The 10884-nt window shown below is 36.6% G+C and overlaps 1 protein-coding gene across 1 annotated transcript in view; it reads left to right on the top strand.

Moving 5' to 3' along the window:
• The first annotated feature begins 4567 nt into the window (after positions 1-4567).
• The window catches only part of LOC134603184 (aminopeptidase N-like), an 89901-nt gene continuing 83584 nt past the window's right edge, over positions 4568-10884 (top strand). Inside the window, exon 1 of the mRNA XM_063448917.1 lies at positions 4568-4811. The gene's annotated coding sequence lies outside the window, so the exon portion shown is untranslated. The remainder of the gene's footprint in view (positions 4812-10884) is intronic.

Below are 10884 nucleotides of genomic sequence, written 5' to 3'. Positions count from 1 at the left end.
CTTTCAAACATGTGGCGGCGGCCATCTTAAATTATCCAGTGTTTTGTCGTCGAGTGTATGGAACTGTGTGCCCATGTGCACCGTGGGGCAAAAATAAGACTTCCATCACATTCCTGAACCCCTGAACCAATCTGGGTGATTTTTAGATATGTTGATCACACAGATCTGGCTATCAGGGGATGTGACTGTGGGGATATGTTGTATTTTCGGGTACTTTTTGGAGTTTGTAAAATGTATGTTTTTTCTGCCTAGAGTTAATTGAGTTAGTCCATTGTCTTTGTTAATTGTATCACAGGCAGAGGGGAGGGTTTGTGTACATTATCTGGGAGTGTCTAACTGTACAAGACTGTTTTGATTGGTTTTGTGACTTTGTGTCCTGTGCTCCACGTGGGTGGTAACCTTGTGGGGAAAACTGTTTAAAAGACAATAAACCCTCAGTTCAACTGAATTCCTGTTTTACCCTCAACATAGAGCCTTGTGTCATGTGTGGGGGAAAAAGCTGCATCTACTCTGGGGGATTGCTATACTCTGTATACTCCCCCGGGCTATAATCACTAAGCTCTTTTAAGAGCTTGTTCCTGCTCTTGGAGGAGAGGTTCACCCACTGGAACCTGGAGCATTATCGTAGGTCCTGGGTGGGTAGAGGACGTCGAGTTTCCAGCCAAGCTGCGGTGGTTCATGGGATCTGCAGTGCTTATGGTGTCTGCTGTGGTGCTGATCATCCTTGGTAAGCACTAGGAGCATCTGTCGGCGGAGGTACCCAACTGAGGTAAAGGAAGCTCCGTTACGCTTACACCCATCAACTATAAACGACACATTAATTTAAAGCTCTTTTCTAATGTCAGCCTCAGTGGTGAACATAATTTAGGTTTAGTTAGAAAATATTAAATATCCTATTCAAGGCTCAATTTTCCAATCACCCAAATTATTTATAAATTGAAATTGAGCCCTAAAGAGTTAACATGGAATTTGTGATTTATTTAACAGTGACAACAGATGGGAAATAAGTTAGTGTGTGCACACAGACGCGCGCACACACACACACACACACACACACGCATACTCAAACATACAAATCCACCTCTCACACACGAAAAAAAAGTAACAGAGGCTCACAAATGTTGAAAGCTTGAAACTGTAGATACTGCATATTACTGTTTTGGCTCAACTATTAATCTGAAACATGTATGCCTATAAACATGCGTCAATAAAACAAAGATTGACAAAAAAACAAAACAACAAATCTTCGTCTGAATGAAAATAGAATGCTGTGCATGTGCGATTGAGATGATGAGCTATTTTCAGTCCTGGCCAGTAACCTAAGATTATATATATATATATATATATTTATACATATATAAATATATATCAATGTCACCCTCCTTGAGCTTAGAAGTCATGCAGAGAAATAAAGTCAAAATCAACAATTCTAATTATGAGGATTCTTGGTCGTATACACTTTTTAGTTTATATTTTTGTATCTCTTGTGTCTCAATGATTGTTGTCCCCTCTGAAAGGGTTTTCAGTTTCCCTCCTGCCCCCTCTACAATGAATGCCGAATGCCGCTTGATGGCTAATCTTCCATACACATTGCTCCTCTAACAAAGCATCCTTCTGTCAACTTGTACTTTGATTGCCTGTTTCATTGGAGACTGCATTCACAATTCCGATCCTCACATGAAAACGCTCTCTACAATAAAACCCTTTCTAGTATTTCACCTTGTCTTACCTCCAAAATCACTCTGTCCCCTCGACTTAAACTTAGACTGGAAGCTCTATCTTCGCACAGGTAAATTTAATGCACAAGTTATATCTTCTATTTCTGGTTCTGCCACATAGCACAATTTATATTTGTCCTGTCCATTCTATGTCAGTGAAAGACATCTTCCAAATTCTGTAACTTCAAAATGGAATATGGACAAATCATGTAGCAAATTAAATAGACAGTGGATGAGCTGTTATGTTTGTTTCGTAATTCGGAGTTCCATCTGTAGAGACAAAATCTAAAAAAAAAAAGATGGTTGTTGGATAAAAAGATGATTGGTGGCTTGGAAAAAGCCACTAACTATTAATTTTATTCATAGGTCAAGTGAGAAGTGTCAAATAAAAGGGAAAATGTAGGTACAGTAAAAATAATCTTTATATAGTTAATATATAACAGATAAATACAGTTTTTTGCTGCTTTTTCCTTCTTTGGTTACTTCTTCCTACTTGCTATGTGAACCAAATAATCCAATAATATGCAACATTTACATTTTGCAGTACAATGCTTAACCTATTTTCATGTCCTTTTGGTTTCTCTTAATCATTTCCCCAAAATGACGGGATGAAATTCATGTAAGCTAAAACACCATGTCAATAAATTTTAGACCACCTGAGCAAATGTTTGTTTGTTTTTTTCAAACAAGTCGATTTGGTTAAACCGATTTTTATTTAACAAATCAATTTGACTGAACTGAATATTTTCTCTATGCACATGTTTAGTCAGTGACACCATCATTATTCTTGCACTTTTTAACCGACGCTGTGTTTTCCTAATGTCCCTAATCTCAGGACTGAGGCAGGATGTACCTGTCCCAGGGTTGCTGAGGTTAGTGGGCGGTACAGTCCCATGTGACAACTGCCAACTGCCAACATCACCTTAGGTCCCCTGGTTTATATTAAGGCCCCCACAATCAACATATTTTCCCATAGTGCACCTTATTGATGTTATGTACACTGTTGATTACCAACTAGCAAATTAATCCTTCTCTACTAGATACTGCCACCAGTTCTGTTTTCCCTATTTTGCTACAGAGTATTATGAAACTGTATATGAAAACACTAATACCTATCATCAGGTCTTATTGTATAGCTTCTGATTATCTTTACCTTAACTCTCTCTACTCTTACTTTCTTCTTCCTATCAGCCATAAACATAAATAAAAAATAAAAAAAATACTAAACAACATAAATAAAATATGTATAATATATATGTTAACACCAGTTAAATCGTATCATTATGTCTCTGTCTGCTTTATATGAATGTCTGTGTTGGGTAAGAAGCGTCATGTTTCCAAAATGTTTGATGTTAAAAATTCTCAAAAACGAGTCAAATATATTTCTAAATCACTTGAGGAAAATGAAAACTGATATTATGTTTTATTAGATCTTTTTACGTTTGCTCTCAAACACAGGAACAGTAAATAGAGATTATGTTTACTATATTTAGAAGAAGAGCCTTCATTTCAAGGAAAGGAACTGTGAGCCAGAAGACTATAATAATTGTTTATTAATTGTTACATGTCACTGCATTGTTAAAGAATCTAGTAGAGAGTTTAACAACAGAATTAGGTAGTGGTAAACTAATCCTCAATCGAAGTTTTCCTTCGATCCTAATAATATGCATGAAAAATAACCACACAGCTTATTTAGTTTTGGGTTTACCATTACGATATTTTGAAATAAGATAACTGTGAAAAATCCCATTATGGATCTTTTATTCATGTGTCATCAGAAGGAAATCTTAGATTAGGTCAAACTGGCCCCTGAACAATCTAGGGCGAATGCCTAGTGGATCTTGATAACTTTCTGGCATGGCTTAATCTTTTAAATGTTGGCATTCCGTCAAATGGGCTGTGGCTGAGCTTTAGAAGCTTATACCCATAAACTGCAAGAATGCCCTCAAGTTGTGTTAGTACATATGGGGTATTTTTGACCTCTAGGTTTTGTTTTGTTTTTATAAATAGTGAATCAATATGTTCATCTTTGAATTTTGGACGTCTTAAAGTCACAAGCTGCTCCTAAATCTCAGAACACTATTAGTAGTCCATAGTACGTGTTAAAGCAGAACAACAGAAAATATTCCATTGTGTATTTGAGCTTCAGAATAGTAAATAGTATTGTCACATGGAACACCTCAGAAGTTTTCTGGGATGTAGCTGGCCAAATACGTTTGTAGGAGCGGTTGTCAGCAGGGTCAATTCAACTCTGCATTTTACCATGGTCAATAAAATGAACCCTAGTAATTTAGTTAGCCATAACAATGATAAATAAAATGGTGATTCACGTTAACACATTGGATTGGGGCAAGAACCTTTCTATAAAAATTATTTGGATAGGTAAAGAGTTTTTTCAGAATACATGTCTTAATACGTATTATTAGTTTAAACGTAACAATAACTATGAAAATGCTGTAACAATAAGCACACTGACACGAAATGTCAGGACGATTTTTAATTGGATTATGCATTGCGCCATTTGCACTTTCCACACTATGCAAGGTGCCAGAATGCCTGAAGGGTTATTCAGGACAGTAATAACCCTGAATGTGAAAAAAGTGTTCGAAGCAAAGAAAATATGTTGGATAAAATAATGAGATGAGTTAATATGTCGAGAATTCATTACATGTGCTTTGGTTCCTAATTCTGTTCATTTAACAGTATTTGATCAAGTGCAGAACAGGTTAAATCTGAATTTGTCTTGTTCAGCCAGAAGGTCAGGTTACCAACATTTATGTGCAAGCAAATTATCCCTACTCTGTTTCTAATTTTGAGAGAGAGAGGGAGAGAGACAGAGGGAGAATGTGGTTGATGTTCTTAGTATAATACTCACTCCACTAAGTCAGTAGAAAAGTGCTGTATCTGTGTGGGAGAGGAATTGAGGAACAAGACTCCCTACAATTCACCCACAGTTCAGGACACAACACATCATCTTCCCTGCTAAACATTTAGAAACAAAAAGCACATATTTATTTTTCAAGAAATTCCAATCCCTGAAGGAAGCAGCTAGAAGCCTCTGTGTTGCTGAATCTGTGGAATGAATTAACAAAGGTAGGTATGAATTGTTTGTTATTACATAGCAGCAGAGGGACTTCATTAAAGGTTTCTTTTATACTCAGGAATAAATCTGCTCGGTTTTACGTTTGTATCCTTTGACTAATATCAAAATTTATCGCTAGCTTCCTAAATTTGCAGTAAAAAGAAAGTTGGGGAAACAGCTGTGACTAAAGTGTCATTGTGAATTACATTGTAGAATGAATGTAGTTTAAACTTTTTTTTTAAACATTTTTTTTTTTTACCAACTTTTGTTTAAATATTCTGATTATGGTTAATAATATTGATATATGTTATACCTTTTGATTTATGGCATTGTGCAATTTAGTGATTTTTAAAATTTTATTGATTCAATAATTGTTTGTAATATTTTATTTTAGAATGGCATTTCGTACTCTTTACAGGTATATAATGAACCTAATCATTAGAATTTTGAACATTTCTACACATCTTACTGTATCTTAGTGAACAAGTCACCCCTGATGCAACATTACTATTAATGAAACCTACAATACAGCTGTCACTAAAGCAATTTAAATGAGAATGGGCATGTGAGCCAATTTGTCTGAATTTTACATAGAAATTTAAATATTTATGCCAAAATAGCTGAACGGGAAAAAAAATATGGAAAATGTTAAAGTTGGATTTTTTTGAAACATTTTAGAAAACGTCCTGTTTAATAAATAATCCTGAATATTGCTTTGCACATACCTACGTATGTAAATAGATAGTGACTTAGGCAGACAGGTGACTAGGCAAATGGATGGACAAATTGATGGATAGATGATAGAGAAAGAGAAATAGAGAGAGATCAGTGTTTGTGCACATAATCGAAGTTGAATAAACTCAGATTGTAAACTGCTAAATATTTTGGCGCTATATACATGTCAATAATAGTAATAATAATATGGATTTCTGTGTTTCTTGTGCACCTGTGTAAAACATAATTGCAGTGATTGAAATGGGGCCAACAAACTCGCCATCTATTCTCCCCACTGTGAAATCTCAGATAGAGTGTCTGATAACTTCAAGTGCACTAGTTGCTGAGTTAGACGATTATTAAATAAATGGATAAAAAAAGCAAATTTTAGAATAGAGGACATTAATAGTGCATATAAATATATGCTGCTGTAATTGCTGGTTTCTGTATTTAACTGTGAATTTATCATGAAACCACTGGTAATTCGATATTTGACCTCCAGAGTGACTGCTGAGAGGTAGACACAGGCAAAAATAAAACTAAACATAAGGCAAAATAGTAATAGGAACCAGTGCCCTGCTTTTCTCATGGTTCCCCATTGACTAAGGTCACCCCACTCCCAAACTTGGAAGATTGTTCCCAAAAGGAACTAAAATCCCTGCCGGAGGATAGCTGAGAAATTGTCTGCTTCTCCCACTCTCGCTGTACCTAATATAGGCCTTTAGAGCCCCCCTGAATGAGTCTGTTCAGGATATTCATAAGAGGCTAGCTCAATATGTATGCAGGTTTAACCCCTTAAGGACACATGACATGTGTGACATGTCATGATTCCCTTTTATTCCAGAAGTTTGGTACTTAAGGGGTCCTTAAGGGACGAGTAATGTGAGATCAAAATAGGCAAGTTAAAGCTTAATTCCACAGAGCGCTATCAAAGTGTGACAGATCCGCATGGCAGTCTGGCCTCGCCCCCGCCCCCTTAAACATTCTTAATTGCATCACAGTGACAGCATTTCGAGTTTCCATAGGAATGTCATTCCATGTATCTATTACCCCTATCGTAAAGTATTGCTTCTCCATCAACCTCAGTCTTTAACTCTCTGATCTCAAATGATGTTTTATTATTCTAGTTATTTTATTTTAAAATGCTGCCTTCTCTATTAACCCCTTTATGCATTTGCTAAACATACAAAAAGGTACAATATTGCTTTCTTTAAATTATTACCTTTCAAATGAGATTTCCTCAGTAATCTTTACAATAAATATTTAACCATTGTAGCCATTATAGTATGAACATTGGTGAACAAGTGTGAAATGGATGACAGGTGGGGACATGATCACATATGTCCCTTCTAGAACCCCAATGTACTGTTTATTTACTATGTAAGCCCATTGGAAGATCGGAGGGACCACCAGACCAGATTTTCTCCTAACACACCAGGAGCATTTATGTCTATATAGCAGCAGTACAATATATTAATAGAAACATAATCCATGTAAGTCAAGGGTGTTAAGTTAGACCATGGGCCAGCACCAACAATGGTAAATATCAGTAAAAGAGAAGAGGCTCAGGCACTCCAATAGCTTCACGTTTGTTTGAACATAAGTAACACTGCAACGTTTCGACCCAAGATTGTTTTTTTGTCAGCAGTGGTTAAAATAATGAACACCACCATCAACTACCTGTAGCCATGTTGTATATATAAATCCGTGTAAATTTCTGTGCTATAACATATGAAAGTGACATTTCATTTTCAGATTGCTGTACAATGGCACCTAAGAATAAAAAATCACTTTAGTCAAATTCAATTCATATCTATCATGTATATATCTCTGTGTTGTTGTTTATGTTTAGGTGTAGATATTTGAGTTTGGTCTTAAATATGAATCTTTATATGCATTGGTGTAGAACATCTCTGTTTGTAAGTGTGTGTATGTGTGGTTGAGCAAATGTATGTGTTTATTTTCTAAAGATAAACTTTGACACTATATTCAGCAGTACCTCTCGCGAATGCAGGCTCAGCTATAATCATTAAAAATCACCTTTACTTTATAGCGTTGTTATATGTGTCAAAATATTTTAATGCTTTTAAAACACACGATAGTAAATGAAATAAAATCATCATCACAGGTTTTATGACACATAGTAATTACGATTAGTCATGTTTCCCTTCTTAGAATGTTACACACACGCTAGTATGACAGTATGTAGCCAGCCACCGGAAAATATTAGGAACTTTCAGTCACATGATTGAAATCATAGTGAAAAGAATAAATAAAAGGACAGAAACACTGCAGGGGAATAAGACTTGGAAACAAAACTGCAGACTAGGGAATCCTGGAGGAAAACACAGTAAGGTTTCCTGCTAATATGATCCCAACAACAGCTGCACACACAGAGAAGTATTCACAAAACCAACTCTGCATATGTGATCGGACAAAAAACACTATTTTCAGAATTGCAGAATGCTGGTTGTATTCTTCTTACCCCGCTTTCAAACAGCAGAATATCTAGTGACACCTTTTAAAGGAACTCGCAAAGTTTTTAATTTAACCCCTTAAAGACCAACAGTACTTCATTTACTGAACTCTGGTCCCTAAGTCCTCTATGTTTGTATGTAAATCCCTCCTTTGCAGCCTTACCTTAAAGGAACACTATAGTGGTAAAACTACAAACCTGTATTCCTAACGCCATAGTGCCTCTATCCCTCACTGTATTAAGATGTCTCCTCCCCTGTTTGCCATAAAAATTAATAAAATAAAATAATTACATAGCTTTTTCACCCCCTTGGTGCTGCTTACCTTCCGCCTTTCACAACATGGCCTTCTTCATGAAGGTCCAATCCTAAGCTCTAACGGTCCTGTAATGCACCCACTCAGTCAGTGGCACTAGAACATTCAATTTCAGTCAGTACTGCTTAAGTGCCACTAGTGGCTGTCAGTATGACTGCAATGCAATATAAGACAGGTTCATTGAGATTGAGTGGGTTGGGTGACTACAGTGTCCATTTAAGACAAATGGTGCTGATTTTCAATGAATTAACCCCAAAGTTGCCTCCCAGGTGTGTGTCCTCTCTTCCAGCTGTCTTTTCATTCAGCCATCAGGTGATACTCTCAGCCTGTTAACAACTGCCAAGGCAAAACCTTGTATGGTGTGATAAGTTGGCAGGATTATTCACTAACGTAAGAATTGGCAGGAATTCATAGTGAATTTAAAATGTATGGTCAAAATAGTTTTACTGAAAACCGCATTGACTTGGAGAAGTTTTTTCGAATTTGGTTACTTTGGCCTAAATTTTGAAATTAATTTGGAATTCCCAGCGATTCTCACTAGGGAATAACCCAATATGTTACAGAAAGGCAACCTTTGGTCTGTTCTGTACAATTTCCAGACGGGCTGATGAATGGAAAGAATGATTGACAGATCATCAGTTAATCCTTCATTTTCTCGAATTATTAACTTAGCAGAAAACCTTTTCTGCCTTGAAGTATTTACGATGGTGGTATGGGGGTTCAAAACACAAACAGTGATAAGAGTACATTGTCTGCATTATATTTTACTTTTAGGAACACGTTGTTACATAGTCAATGTGTTCTTTAGTTCATTTGTGCTTTCCTTTAAGTACTGTGGACAGTATTCTGTTATCACAGAGATATTTAAATGAAAATGTTAATGTTAAAAAATAAATATATTTATTTTCAAGTTATAGTCGTTACTATGTTTTAAGTTTAGCTTTAGGGCCCCCTTTGAAAATCAAAGGTTAAGTTGGTACCACCTCTAGTGACAGTGTTTTACATTGTCTAAGAAAGGGCACAGCATTTCTGTATAAAGATGTTGTTGTTTTGCTGAATTGGAGATTATTTTCCAAATCAGTAATCCAGGCCTGAATTTTGCTGTTTTCACTTCAATTCTATACAATTAACTGTTTAGAGAATAACCCAGTAAGCCTTCATCCCTTACCTTGAAACCATACTCTCTTATTGTAATATCTTATATTGTTATTGAACCATATCGTTGGGAAAGCACAGCCCATCACCTTGTCTTCCCTGTATCAGTTATCCAGAATAACTGCATTCAGTTATGTAATTGTATACATATGACTCTTTTTAAAAGCAAATAAACAAACTATCCATGAACAAAAATACTACAATTTATCAATAACAATTACATTAATAATATAATTTTGCAATTCAGATTCAAAACATACAACAAAGATAAAAAAAATAATGAATACATTTTTCCTGTGGAACCCTTTGACATAGTGTATCAAGATCGTGGACCTCTCCCTCCTCCCCCTCCCTCCTAGGTAAAAAAAAAAAAATGTGCCGGTGTGTGTCTGTGTGTCAAGGTGTGTGTATTTGTGTTTGTATGTGCCAGTGTGTGTATCTGTGTGTCAATGTGTATCTGTGTGCCAGTGTGTATGAATCTGACACACAGATACACACACACTGGCACATATTGGCACACAGACACATACTGAGACACAAATACACACTCCTTGACACGCAGTGTGTATCTGTGTGTTTGTGTGTGTATGTATCTGTGTGTCAAGGTGTGTGTATCTATGTGTCAAAGTGTGTGTATCTGTGTTTGTATGTGCCAGTGTGTGTCAAGGTGTGTGTATCTGTGTTTGTATGTGCCAGTGTGTGTATCTGTGGGTCAGTGTGTATCTGTATGTGTGTGTGTGTGTGTGTGTGTGTGTGTATCTGACATAGTGATACATAGTGGCTCACAGATACACACTGACTCACAGAGACACACACCTTGACACACAGATACACACACTCAGATGCACATATACACACTCAGATGCACACAGTGACACATACACACATCTTAACTCAAAAATACACACACATAATACACACAGTGACATATATACACACTTGCACCCATACATTCACACACTGGCACATACACACTCAGATACACACATTGACACATACACACAGTTGCATATACACACACTGACACACACTCAGATACACACACACTGATATACACTGGCACACACACACACACATACACACCAATACACACATACTGACATACACACACACACTCAGATACACACAACGACACTTACACAAACCTTGACACCCAGATACTCACACTGACAAACACACACTCTTTGACAGACACACATACAAACATATATACACTCTCACTGACAAGCACACATGCATTCTCACTGACAAACACATACACACTTACACACTCACTGACAAGCACACATACACTCTCACTGACAAACATACATACACTCTTTGACAGACACACAAGCACATACAAACTCCATAACAGACACAGATACAATTTGGGAGTGCTGGCATGCAGTCTCTATGTCCCTGTGGTCCAGTGGGGCTGCTGGG

The sequence above is a fragment of the Pelobates fuscus genome, chromosome 3 (assembly GCF_036172605.1).
Source record: "Pelobates fuscus isolate aPelFus1 chromosome 3, aPelFus1.pri, whole genome shotgun sequence".
Lineage (NCBI taxonomy): Eukaryota > Metazoa > Chordata > Amphibia > Anura > Pelobatidae > Pelobates > Pelobates fuscus.
The sequence above is the reverse complement of the archived record's forward strand: the minus strand, read 5'-3'. Positions and strand labels throughout refer to the sequence as shown.